The following is a 13,850-nucleotide window of genomic DNA, read 5'->3' as shown; positions in this document are numbered from 1 at the left end:
AATGTTTGTTGCATTTCAAATATATATATATATGGTAGCAACCATGCTAGATCTAAGGACATGGTCTCATACAGCTCACAGGCTTAGTACAAATAATAATAGGAAAGATCAAATGTAAGAATGTTAGACTTTTCCCATTCACTCTGCACTTCTACAGCTACTGCCATCCAGTGTATGGAAGAATGCGAACAAGAGCAAAAGACAAAATATTCATTATTTCCAATTTCATCTAGATACCTGCATGTATGAAGAGGGTGATGATTTCTTCTTTGAGTTACTGAAATGGAGTGACTGTTGGGGGGATTTTATGAATAGCGATTGTCATCATTTGTTATGCAAAATCCATTCCAGTCCCCAAATAATGAACACTAACAACAGCATGGGCCATGTGCCAGTTTGAAATATCGTGTCCCCCAAACGCCATTAACTTTGATGTAATCTTGTGTGGGCAGACGTTATCAGTGTTGATTAGATTTCTTTGAGTGTTTCTTTGGAGATGTGCCCCACGCAGCTGTGGGTGATGACTCTGATTGGATAATTTCCATGGAGGTGTTGCTCCGCCCATTTGGGGTGGGTCTAAGTTGATCAGTGGAGCCATATAAATGAGCTGACATAACAGAAGGAACTCAGTGCAGATGAGAGTGAACTTCTGAAGAGGAGCCACAGTCAAGAGGGACACTCTGAAGAAAGCACAGGAGCTGCAGATGAGAGACAGTTTGAAGACAGCCATTGAAAGCAGACTCTTGCTCTGGAGAAGCTAAGAGAGGACAAATACCCCAAGTGCAACGAAGAGTGACATTTTTGAGGAACTGCAGCCTAGAGAGGAACATCCTGGGAGAAAGCTGTTTTGAAACCAGAACTTTGGAGCAGACGCCAGCCACATGCCTTCCCAGCTAACAGTGGTTTTCCGGACACCATTGGCCATCCTCCAGTGAAGGTACCTGTGCTGGTTTGAATGTATTATGTCCGCCAGAAAAAGCCATATTCTTTGATGCAATCTTGTGGGGCAGACATAATAGTGGGGATTAAGTTGGAATGTTTGGATTAGATTGTTTGCATGGAGATGCGCCCCACCCAACTGTAGATGATAACTGATGGGATATTTCCATGGAGGTGTGGCCCCACCCATTCAGGGTGGGCCTTGATCAGTGAAGCCATATAAACGTGCTGACTCAAAGAGACTGGACGGAGTGCAGCTGTGAGTGACGTTTTGAAGAGAGTGACCTTTAGAAGAGGAGCAAGCTTGCTAGAGAGGAATGTCCTGGGAGAAAGCCATTATGAAACCAGAACTTTGGAGCAGATGCCAGCCACATGCCTTCCCAGCTAACAGAGGTTTTCCGGACACCATTTGCCATCCTCCAGTGAAGGTACCTGATTACTGATGTGTTACCTTGGACACTTTATGGCCTTAAGACTGTAACTGTATAGCCAGATAAACCCCCTTTTTATAAAAGCCAATCCATCTCTGGTGTTTTGCATTCCACAGCATTAGCAAACTAGAACAGTACCCAGTTGCTGATGTGTTACTTTGGACACTTTATGGCCTTAAGACTGTAACTGTGTAACCAAATAAACCCCCTTTATAAAATCCAATCCATTTATGGTGTTTTGCATTCTGGCAGCATTAGCAAACTAGAACAGGCCAGAAGCACCAAGCAAATGTGTCTGATGGGCTCAATTGTGGAGACCAGAATCCACCTAGCTCTGCAGGTCAGCAGATCCCAGAGCCCTGGAGGTAGGGAGAGGCTGACGCTTCCTGTTCAGTTCCTTCTCTGAAACTCACCTATCAAAGAGGATGTCTCTCCTGCCCTGAAGAGGAGCGAGGGAGGGAGCAGAGAGAAGCCAGACATGTTATTCTGCTGGAAATTCCTCAATATTTGAAGTCCTCTGTTTCATACCTTGTGATTCTGACCCCACTGCCTTTCAAGAACAACTGAATCACAATGTGTATCTGACTTTACCGCTGAAATAAGGACTGCAGTCTTCCATAGCAAAGCCGATCAGTAACAGTCACCTGGGGTGGATAAGAGAATCTCTGGAGCCCTGCAAAATCACCAAGTTTAAGAGTATTTTCCTCCTTCTTGTACCATCCATCCCAGGCCCTCAGCATCAGTGTCGGGAATGATGAAAAGATTTCAGAGTGATCAGGAGCCACTCTAAAGGACATTGACACAAACTTCTCAGCTGGCTTTGACATATATACTCTCATGGATTAAACCTCCTGACACAACAATTTGCTTTTACATTTCTTCCAGCAATCCAGCTTCATTCAACAAAGGCTTTAATAATGTTTTTCAGGCACTCTTACTAATCTTACTGACAATAAAGAGTACATTTTTGAAAAAATAAATAGATCTCGGTTCTTAAGGCAATTCCTTCATTTCCTTCCTACTGTTTTGATGATCACTTGAAATATTTATCCTATTCTCCTTTATTTAAATTTGGAAACTGGAATTTTAAAGAGCAGCTGATAAGCTATATATTCCAGATTGTAATATTTTAGCCTAATACTAACTAATCAGAAAAAAAAACTAATAGATTTCTATTTTTTTTCATGACAATATAACAATTAAAATGCATTTGCAGTTACAAAGTAGGTCAAGATCATTTGTGGTGCTCATTAATCCTGCCACTCCTGTGAAAAAGGCTAAAAGCATTGCCTGCAATTTGCAAGGAAAAAAGTAACAGGTTTCATCTTGCTCTGGGTATAATAGCAAACCCTCTGGTAGAGTCAGAAATAGAACCTCAAGGGATTTGTTTTCCTTGTTTGATGTAGAACAGGACACAACACAGTCTCATTAAAATTATGCTACAGAAGCAGATCTATCTCTTCATTCAATTTTAATAGAATTAAATAGTTCATTTAGGATGTAATTTCAATTGAAGACCTTTGACTGATCAAATATAATTTAAACAGTAATCTCATAGAATACTTTGAATGCTAAGCATAACAGATAACATATAATCATTTTAAGGAATGTTTTTTTTTAAAGAAAAAGCAATACTTAAAATGCAATATAATCAAATGCCACAGGGCAGGAAACATTATTCTTTAGGCTCTGCAAGTCAACATGCAACTTCTAATACAGCTGCCTTAATATAAATCTTTAAAAGATTCTAAATTAAATCCCACAATCATGATAAGGAAAAGCACCTTCAAAATTACAGAAATTGGGAACTTCATGCTGCCATCTTGTGTTCACCATATTGCCATTTCAGCTATAATTTCAGTTTCCTTGAGAGTCCCTAAGTTTGTGTGTTTGTGCACAAGAGTGGACAAATGTTCAGGGACAACTTGAGCCAATGGCTGCTACACTGTTTGGATGTGCTTAGAATTCATCAGCCATCAATCATCTACACTATTAGATTGGGAATAGAACAGCCCTCACAAGATTTTGGCAATATGTGGATCCTCAGGTGCCCAATGAGGAATTTAATATGCCCACTAGGTAGACTAGTTGTCAAGATTAAATGATATGATCTATGTAGAGCAGTTGAAGGAGAGCAGAGCATATAGTAACTACTCAATAAAGGTTAGCTATTGTTATCTGGAAACATGCTGGCCTGAACACATGCTGGTATTGCAAATATTGCCTTTTCAAAAATTGCTTTTATTGTGGTGACATCATATATAAATATATGTATCATAAAATTTTCCATTTTAAGCATACAATTCAGTAGCATTAATTACATGTGTAATGCTGAGCTACCCTCACCACCATCCATCACCAAAACTTTTTCATCACCCCAGAAATTCCATACCCATTAAGCAATAATTCCCCATTCTTCTCCAAGCATCTGGTAACCTATGGTCTACTTTTTGCCTCTGTGAATTTGCTTATTCTAGATTTTTCATTGAAGTGGAATCACTCAAAATTTGTCCTTTTGCACCTGGCTTATTTCACGTAGCGCAATGTTTTCAAGGTTCATCCGTGTTGTAACATGCATCAGGAGATCATTCATTCTTAAGGTTGAATAAAATTCCATTGTATGTATATACCACACTCTGTTTCTCCATTTTTCAGTCAGTGGACACTTGAGTTATTCCATCATCTGACTACTGTGAATAATACTGCTATGAACATTGCTGTATAAGTATCTGTTTGAGTCCCTGCTTTCTATATACCTAGGCGTGAAACTGTCAGGGCGTGAGGTGATTCTATGTTTAACTTTTTGAAAACATCAACTTTTTGTTGATGTGTGTTTATATAAAATATTTTTAATGGGCATTTTAAACATGACCTACAAGGTCCAGCATGGTCTGGCTACAACTAGTGCCTCCAGCCACATCTTCCTGCAGCCCAGCTTACATCATGCCTTATCCTGTACACACATGTGTCATGTGTACACAAATATGCCCTTTGACAATGCTGAAGTCACAGTGGCCTCCCCACGTTTCCATGAATGTAGTACCGAACTCCTTCTCACCACACTCACTCTCACTCTGCATACGTGCTTCCCTAGACCTGAACTACACTCCATGCTCCTCTCCTTTTCCTCATAAATTCATCTTCAGTTTTCTGCTTAATCATCCCTTCCTCAATCTCACAGCTGGGTCCCTGACCTCCATTTAGCTCTTGTTAGTGATAATTTTAGATTTTTAAAATGCAATTTTGTATTAGTGTCTGTCTCACCCACTAGACTAAAAGTTCCACAAGGGCAAGTTCCATGTTTTGTTTTTTTTTCCATTACTATCTACTTACCCCCAGCCCTAGCACAATGCTTGACATATGGGAGGTTCTCAATAAATATTTGTTGGATAAGTGACATCTCAACACAAGGCTGTGGCTCCCAAAGGTTAAGTATTTCTCTCTTTTACTTTATCTCACAATCACCACTCCCCTTAACCCTATCCTTACTCAACCAGGCTGTGAAAAACATAAAAATTTTACTAGGTAAAAATAGTTTGGGGAGAAATAAAATGTGAATTTAAGTGCTAGGGAAAGAGAGGGAGTAAAAGAGAAATCAATAAAGTGGACTTGGTTAGAGTTGGGGTAGTGAACCACCATTAGCATTCACAGAACGAAAGCCTTCTCCATTGTCACCTTCAGCTCTTTCTCTTCAAAGGCTTTACCCAATTACTGAGCCCAACTTGCTTCCTAGCTAAGCTAAGAAAGCAAAACAGATAGCTCAGCCCACCACAATATGTCATGAATTTTAAGTGACCTTTTTATAGTAGGTAATTGTCACATTTTTCAGAAGAAAAAAAGTTCAAAGCTTACAAAAGAAGAAACATGATAACCAATTTGCTAGAATACTGGAGCATTTCATAATAGAGTGCTTGATGGAGCAGGCCACCTGGAGCTCAGGGATAAGTAATAGACCACCCGAGTCACAGGCCTCTGCTGCTGTCCCTAATCCACTCCAGGTGTCCCCACAGTACTCAGAACCACTCCCCACCTCCCTTCACTCTCCAACTCCAATAGATAGGTACCCAGGCAGGAGATGGAGAGGAGCTTCTCATCATTGGTTTAGCATCTTGGCAATTGGGAGTGAGAGGGTTCACAAGGAGAGCATAGAGAAAGCTTCACGAGGGAGATCATGCCATTTTCTAGTTCCCAGTCAGTGGTGCCCAGTGCTGGTCAGTCACCAATACTGGCCTTTGAAGGGAGGGAAGAATTGAGTACTACACAGGATCTCTATCTGGGCAGCTACCAGCTGTGCATTCCTGCAAAGGGCCATGCTTTATTCTGATATTATGTTCCTCCAACTACTTTTTTGGGGGGGTAGGGGGGTGGGGGGTATAATGAGCATTCTATTTCTTTTTTTTCATTCACAGTGAAACAGCTTTATTATTTTATTTTTACATTATATAAAAATAATATCTGCCCATTTTAGAGTATTTGGATGATACATGGAGATAAAAAGAAGAAAATAAAAGTTACCTGGAATCCTATATACCTGAGATAACTGAGATTGTTATTTTGGTAAGCACTCGTGAGGTACATGCATGCACACACATGTGCACACACAATTTTTCATCAATGGTATTACATCGCATGAGTGCCAGAGTATGTTTTTAATGCACTTTCTTTCCATTCTCCTTGCCTCCCCTCCCTAACCCTTTGCTCTTCAGGAAACCATATTAACAACCTAGTGGAGGACCTGGAAGAAAATTCTTGAGCAATGTACTTTAAAAAGACTAAAAGTTAACCCAGGCAGTGAAGGGAGACAGGCAATCAAGGCAGAGAGAACCTGGAGGCGTAGGCACGAAAATGAGAGACAGCACTAAACATACTGGGAAATGCAAGCATGGTGGATCACAAGAGTGGGTGGTGGAGGGTAGAAATGCAGGCGAAAGAAGACTGTAAAGACATTGGGTGTCATACCCCAAGAAAATATGGTAGGAGCATATTGGAAGCACTGTAGTTATTTTAGGATATTTGTTTTTCTTATTCTTTTTTTTTTTTTTTAATTTTTTGATAAAGTTAAAAAAAGAAAAGAAAAGAAAAGAAAAGAAAAGAAAAGAAAAAAGACATTGAGTGCCATGCCAAGGAGCTTGGCCTTGATCCTAAGAGCAACGAGATAACATTTTAGGATTCCAGCATAGGCGAGGTCCAGGCAGGAGATGATGAGGGTCATAATTAAAGTCCAGGCAAGGGGGATGGAGAAGAGAGACTCATGGGATGTCCAGAGGAAAAATCAACTGAATGCTTGGGAGCAGAGAAGGAGGAAGCTGGGAGTTGGAAACTGGGTCCTGGACAGCTGGACAGAACTTAAAGGAAGAGGGGTTTGGGGGAAGAGAACGATCTCTGGGATAAGCCGGTTTTGTAGAATCTCTGGGACATCCAGACAGGGATTTATGAAAGGCTGGTGGGTGTATGTGGCCTAAAGTTCAGGAGAGTGGTCTTGGCTAGGAGGTCACCTCCACATGGGGAGGTGATATGAGGTGGTAGAAAAGGAGGCAGGCCGGGGTCCAGGATTAGAATCTTGTTTCTGCCACTAGCTGTGCAGTTTGGGCAAATCACTCAGACTTTTCTATCCTTGGTTTTATCATCTTTAAAATGTAATAAGTACATTTGTATAAGGCACTCAGCAGTCTACCTGGCTCATAAGTAAAATAAATGTTAGTTAATATTTTTTTTACCTACCTTACAAAGTTGCTTTAAGAATTAGGAATGTGTAAAGTATTTGGCCCTCAAATAACTACATTTATTGGGATATTTATTGGGTACTTGTTCAGTACTATTTGCTATTTTTAGTTTTTCAGGTTGTAATAAATGCTTACATTTTTTTCTTCTTAGCTCTTATCACCTTGATGGGAAATGAGACAGCAAATGAGAAGATATAGGGAAGAAAGTTAAGGAGGAAAGGAGACAAGTTCAACATTCAAAGAATAGGAAGGAGAAGAGAAGCCCTAAGAGACTAAGAAGGAAGGGTAAGAGGAGTGGGAGGAAAACTAGGAAAGAGTAAGGACCCAGAAACCCAGAGAAGAGAACATTCCAGAAGGAGGGAGTGGTCAGTGCTAGGAAACATGAGGCAGGTAAGATAAGGCCCAGTGAATTTGGCATCACTATTGACCTTGGGTAGAGCAAATGCAGTGAAATGGAGAGGCTGAGTAGTAAGTGGAGTGAGGCATTGAAGCAAGTGTAGACATAGCTGGTCTGAAAGCTGGTTAGCAAGAATGAGAGGAGGAGAAGGTAAACAGGATTTTTTCAAGATGAGAGAAATGTATGTACTTGATGTGCAGAAGAGCAAAAGTCAGAGAGAGGAAGTCAGAGAGAAGGTAGGGAAGAAAAAAATAAAGAATGCATGAGGTGCTGAGGCCAATGGGGGTGGATTTCAGACCTGAGGGTGAGAGAGGTGCTTGTCCAGGGGTGGTGCCTGTCCCTCCAGCTGGCAGAAGAGTGTGAAGGACAAAGCAAGCTGTAGACTCATTCCCGGGTTGGGAGAGGAGGGACCAGCAAGCTAAAGAGTTTGAAGGTGCCATCCCATCCCCAACCAGTGTTCTCTCACTAGACCACCACCAAGACCGTGGTCTATGTGCCCTGCATCCCAGGAGGTGACTCTTACCCATCTGGGTCTCTTCTTCTGTCTCATCAAATACGGACCAAAAGGACCTACTCAGGTGTGCAGGGCACCAACCAGCCATCACTCCTAATAAAGGGCCTTTCACGGTATTGAGTCATTTCTACGGTAACACCAGTCAGGAAGAGATTTGTTTCCTTGCTTCTTAGTGTCACAGGGTCCTCTGCTCACAGAGAAGACAATTTGCTATTTTTAGTTTTCATTCCTTTGTTTTTTGTTCTTTACTAGAATGTCAGTGTTTAGTCCATTTAAGGATTAGAAGTGTGCGTGATATGGTAGGCACTCAAATCTGTGCTGAATACATAAGTGAATCAAAATATGGCATAGGAAAGAAGTACTCAGGATTCTGGGAGGACGTGGAACTCAGGACCATGGCTCAGGGGCTGGAGCGGGGTGGGGTAATCGCGAAGGCTACCCCAGGAAAGTGCCCGAGGAAGGCACGTTGGCCTGGGAGAACCACATGCACGAGGGCAAAGATCTAGCGAGGGGCCTGACGAGTCTCGCGCCCAGGCCGATGCTCCCTGAGGGTGGTAAAAGGATGCTCGGCTAGGGTCCGCTCGCCCTCTACTCACAGAGGAGCCAGAAGGAACCCGGCAGGCAAAGGACAGCGGGTAGCCTATGACCCTGGCCGTCTGTCGCCCCCATCCCGGGCGTTCCCAGGTATTGGCTGACCCCTTCCGAGCCCTCCTCTCTAGCTCCGAGCCCTTCTCTCGGGCTCCGTCCCCGCCCCGAGCCTCCCCGCGATTGGCTGCCCGGCCCGCGGCCTCCTCCCGCCTCCTGCGCCCTGCACCATCTCGGCACCGCGCCGCCCTCCGGGTCTCTGTGTCGCGCACCCGCCGGCCTGTTTTTCCTGCGGAGCTGGGCGGTGAGTGTGGCTCGGGACTCGGGGTCTCGCGCGGTGGGGAGGGCGCCCGGCTGGCTTGCGGGCCCGGGGTGGGGCTGGGTGCGCCCCGCGTCCCGCGTCCCCTCGAGCTTTGCCCGCCCGGAGCTGCGCTGCTTCCGGCGGCCAGAACGGAGGGGTAGAGCAGCCCTCGGCGGCCCAGGGGGCGGGCGGCCGTGGCCGTCCCGGGGCCGCGCGAGGCACAGACGCCGCGCGGAGCTGCCGGCAGGGCTCCCCGCGGGCCAGCCCGGGCGCGGTAACAAGTTTGCGCTTTGCTTCCCCAGGGCGCACTCGCAGCTACTTTGTGGCATGCTCGGGGCCCGGCCCTGCCCGCGACAAGAGCCGGTCGGAAGCCGACTTTGGGCCCCGGGCGTTTCCCGGAGCGTCTGCGGCGGTGCAGCGGCCTTAGTGCGGAGCGCAGGTGAGTCCCGGTCCTTGAGCCTCAGTAGTGAAATCAACCAGGCCCCGACACGTGGTCAGTGGCGGCGGGAGGGTTCCCAGGCGCGTGGTTGGTGCGAAGGCCCGAATCCTGCTCTTCTTTAACGAAAAGGAAATTCTGCTACACGGCTCCACCCAGCGAAAAAGCTGTTTCTGATGCGTTTTCGCACTTGTTAACGAGACCTCAGAGATCCATGTAGTGAGTGATGAGAGGCGAATGTGGGAAATAATGTAAACGAGAGGACCCTATAAGAAAACATCCCAAACCGCCCTTTCCTGTGCCCTTTTAAGGTTGATTCAGTGCTTTAAGAGGCTAACACAGAAGGGTAAAGTAAGTCTCCATAAAACTCAGAGAGGAGGTTGTAAAACTCGTCTTTGGATCCTGTCTGGAGACACAGTTGAGCCAGAATAGGATTTGGGAATTTGGAAACCTTGATTTTGCTTGAAGATAGACGAATCCAATGTACAATCCGTTTCAGTTTGTCTCCAACAATAGTCTTTCGTTAGTCATCATGTATCTAACTGAAAACTTTCTCTTTATTTCCTTTAGGTAGAAACCTACAAACCATGTAAGCCAGGATAATCTGAACTTCCCAAGGACCTTGTAGTCTACAGTATAATGGAGCCAGTTTGTCTGGTGTGAGTTGTAGCAGCGGTGGTAGGACTGTAGGGACAGGGTAGGGGGTATTGTCTTATACACTTCACTGGGTGCTGGGTCCTCTAGTGGGTACCTGATGTGGATCTTACTATTAATATCTTTGAATTCTGGTCTATGTAAATGTTTTATATTTTCCAAAAAATAGTTTAATTGAAAGGGAAAAAGCAAACTCTAAAGTTGAATATAAATCAGTTAACATGGCAAGTTGACAGCTAATTTACACAGAGAAGATAATTATTTTAAAAAAGCTCCTCTGAGTATATCCTTAGGAAAAAACTGTTCCAGTGGTTCAGTTCTAATGGAAAGGTTCCTGAACAGAACACGCCCGGCACACAAGGGGGTTGTGAGAACAGAGTTTAGGCAAGGTCTTGTGACACAAAGGTGTGGGGATTTGTTGTCAACATGATCAAGGGAGGGGAATTTCAATGCTTTGTTTACAATACATTTTTTCCTACCCTGGGGAGGTCTGATAACTTAACATCTGTGCTGGTCAAATTGGCAGCTTCCTGGAATCACTGTGGAGGAGAGGGGGCCGGGGCCTGGGGTCCCCACACTAGCTATGTGTTAGGAACTAGAAAAGTTTGAGAGAAGCCATTAAAAGGTGAGCATCCAGCTTTTAGTTCTGGGTGTTTGTGGTATGTGGGTCATAATTAGGTACAAAGAGATAGATGAGAGACATACAATTCTATGTTATTTAAGTGGTGGAAATGCTAAGAGCAATTGGAAAAGAAATCTTTATTTTTCAGATTCCTGACACAATCTCAATTTTCAAATGTAAAATGGGGAGAAGCAATAAGGAGTGGGTAGGCCCAATACTGCCCCTTTAAGGGCCTTTATGGCTATCCCTGATTATTTGTTTGTCCATTCTGTTCCCTACTAGAATGTAAGCTTCCAAGGACAGGCATATTGAATGACAGTGAAGAGGGTTGTGGTGAGGATTAAGGAACATGTAAAGGCCTCAGAGTTGGCCAGGGACATTGCTCAACTGAGTGTTAAGACTTGAGCTCTCACATAGCCCATTAGAGTATCTAGCAGGTTTTGAACTTTGGCATTAACTCTTGCCAGATGTAAATTTTTAAAAAATAAAGCCAATTGTACCATTTGGTGTCCTTATGGCTTTCTTTATGTTTCCCTTTTCGAACTTTTCAGGTTCATTAAACGCCCATACATAAATATGCAGATATACTTATTTAACCCTTATTTCACTTTTCAACTACTAACAAAATTGAGAAGTAAAGTTGTGAAACTAGAATTGAGTCACTGGAGAGTTAGAAAATGTCTACAGGAAGGATAAGGTCTCATTTCTTGTCAAATAGTACAAGTAGTTTTGATATGAAGCTTTATAGCTCCCATATGTAAAATTTGAAGGAAATGAAGTCATAGAAATTTTCAAAATTAGTTAGTATGGTCTTGGGCTTTTTTGATATTTGAGACTCTTTCCATCACCATCTGAAACAGATGGAGTACATGATGGGCAAAAGATTATTAGCTCAAAAAGCTCACCAGATGTTTTAGCAATTCATTTACCAAGATGCCTAATGAAAAATGCTGGTGGTTTTAACATGACTGCAAATTCTTTGAGATTCTTACTCCAGGAGATGGAGTTTAATTCCTCACCTCGAGTGGCTTGGACTTGCTTCTAGAGTATGGCAGATTCTACATTACTCTCATCACAATAACCACCAAAGTTGTAATAAGTCATAAACTGTTTTTGTGGTCTGTTTTTATTGAGTAAGTGTTCAAGGGAAGAGACTGACTTAGGTGGGGCTTGCCTGTCCATTCCCTACGGAGTTCAAGGCTTCCCCATAGGCCAGGCAAGTGGCATATTTGGGATCTGAACCCAGGTCTTAAAGTCCATCTGATTGACTCTTATGTCCTAAGAACTATGGGTCTTAATTCATTAAGTAAATTATGTTAAACAAGGGTATCTAATTGCCCGTTACTTAATAGCTTTTCTTGTATATTGAAATTAAAGTTAGGCATTTAAATTACCCTACATTCCAGAGTGAAATGACTAAAAAATTATTGTACATTGAATCCAGTGACTTAAGTGTACTGCTGAAGAATTTGTGGGAATTATAACTGAAAAACTGGGAGATCACCAAGATGCCCAACAATAGGATTTCAGAAAAAAATTGTACAACCATGCTGAGAAATGCCTTGCAGCCATTAAAAGGAGTGAATGAGATCTGTATGCACTGATATAGAAGTACTAAATTGAACTTTAAAAATAGTAAAAAAGAAAAAAAAGATAAAAACATATATGGTGTGACACTTTAAAAACAAGATTGATTTTGAAAACAAAATGAGCTCATTTATTTTACTTAAAAATTAAATACAATTAGATAAGACAGTCAATTGAAATTACTGCTTAATGCTTCTAAATCAATTCAGCTAAAGAGAACTGTATAAGGAGATAGATGATCTTAGGTGGATTAGGAGACTCCTTCTATTGAATTAAGTTCTAAATGAAAATAAATACAACCTTGAGAATCCATTCCAGGCCCTATTCCCTGACTTTGCTACATGGTATGTATCAGTCAAGAAAGAGCTTAATCACTTACTTTCATCTGTTGTAAAATGAAGACTGCTTTTGACCTCTTTCATTGGGGTGACAGAAGAAAGTACATTAAGTAACGATGATACCACAATGGCATTTTCAGCATTTTTAATGAAGAAATGTTTCTAAAATTGAGCCAAGGGAAACTGTTGCTCTTCTGCATATTTTATTTATAAATTTTAAACAAATACAGACTTTGAAGCATAGTGAAGCACAGTGGTCAAGATATTTCAAAGAATGACCCTCAATTTGGGTTTGTCTGCTGTTTTCTCATGAATACAGAGGTTATGTGCTTTTATTCCATCATATCAGAGGGCAATGATAGCCGTATGACTTCCTACTAGTGATAACCTGGGATTGCTTGGTTAAGGTGTTGCTTACCGAATTTCTGGGTGGTAATGTTAATATTTTGCCATACTCTAGAAGCAAGTCACTAGTCGAAGCCACTCAAGGAGTGAGGAATTAAACTCCATTTCCTGGATTAAGGAATTTCAAAGAATTTGCAGTCATATGTTAAAACCACCATAGTAACTAATACATTTTGGGGGAGATACTTTGTCTATGCAGACTTCCTCCTTCTTAAAGTTTTACCCAGAAATGTCAGTATTCAGCAGTGGATCTTGCAGCAGCTATTACTGTGCTGTTTTAATGGTGATGACCTATTGCCTTGGAATTCTACTGCAAGGAAGATTTGTTCTTTGATAATTTATATCAGTATGGACTCAGGAATGTATTTGGATTGTAATCCAGTACTGTCATTTATATTGTTGCTCATGTTGTTCCAGCTTTGGCCATTGGGAGCTCTTTGCAAATTGGCCCTTATTATGACATTTTTTTTCCTTTTTTTACTTTACTACCTAGTTTCTGGTGCTTCAACATACCTCAGGTTCATCTTGTGTTTTCCATGCCCTAGCCCTAGAATCAGACATTTTTCTAAGGAGCCCTGGTTCTTTTTATTGGAAAATAGTATTTAGTAACCAAGATCTGGCCGTGAAATGTGCTTGTTGCTACTGGGGTGTCACTGCTCCTAGGCCCTCACAATGAACAAATACTAATCCATGAATACACACATATAGATTTCTACAACTAAATATAAAACAGGAGTTCATACTGATCCATAATTCTAATCCAGCAGCAGTGTTCATTCTGGCCTCCCTCTACTTCTTGTTTATTTGTAGCTTCTTTCTCCAAGAGTAAAAAATCTGTTTCTTGTAATCTACAATTTATTTATAATTAATCTATAATTAATTTATCTACAACTATTAATTTATTTGTTGAACCCTAGT

General features: G+C 42.1%; 1 long non-coding RNA gene and 1 other non-coding gene across 2 annotated transcripts; both read left to right on the top strand.

Annotated features, from left to right (window-relative positions):
- The first annotated feature begins 8,792 nt into the window (after positions 1 to 8,792).
- On the top strand, positions 8,793 to 13,604 carry LOC119529408. Its single transcript, XR_005215861.1, has 3 exons — positions 8,793 to 8,893; positions 9,193 to 9,329; positions 9,897 to 13,604. It is a non-coding gene; the product is annotated as an uncharacterized LOC119529408 (long non-coding RNA).
- On the top strand, positions 9,625 to 9,746 carry LOC119530715. The gene has a single exon (XR_005216104.1). It is a non-coding gene; the product is annotated as a small nucleolar RNA SNORA26 (small nucleolar RNA).
- Positions 13,605 to 13,850: the final 246 nt, after the last annotated feature.

This window comes from Choloepus didactylus, chromosome 3 (genome assembly GCF_015220235.1).
Source record: "Choloepus didactylus isolate mChoDid1 chromosome 3, mChoDid1.pri, whole genome shotgun sequence".
In the NCBI taxonomy this organism is placed as follows: domain Eukaryota; kingdom Metazoa; phylum Chordata; class Mammalia; order Pilosa; family Megalonychidae; genus Choloepus; species Choloepus didactylus.
The sequence above is the reverse complement of the archived record's forward strand: the minus strand, read 5'-3'. Positions and strand labels throughout refer to the sequence as shown.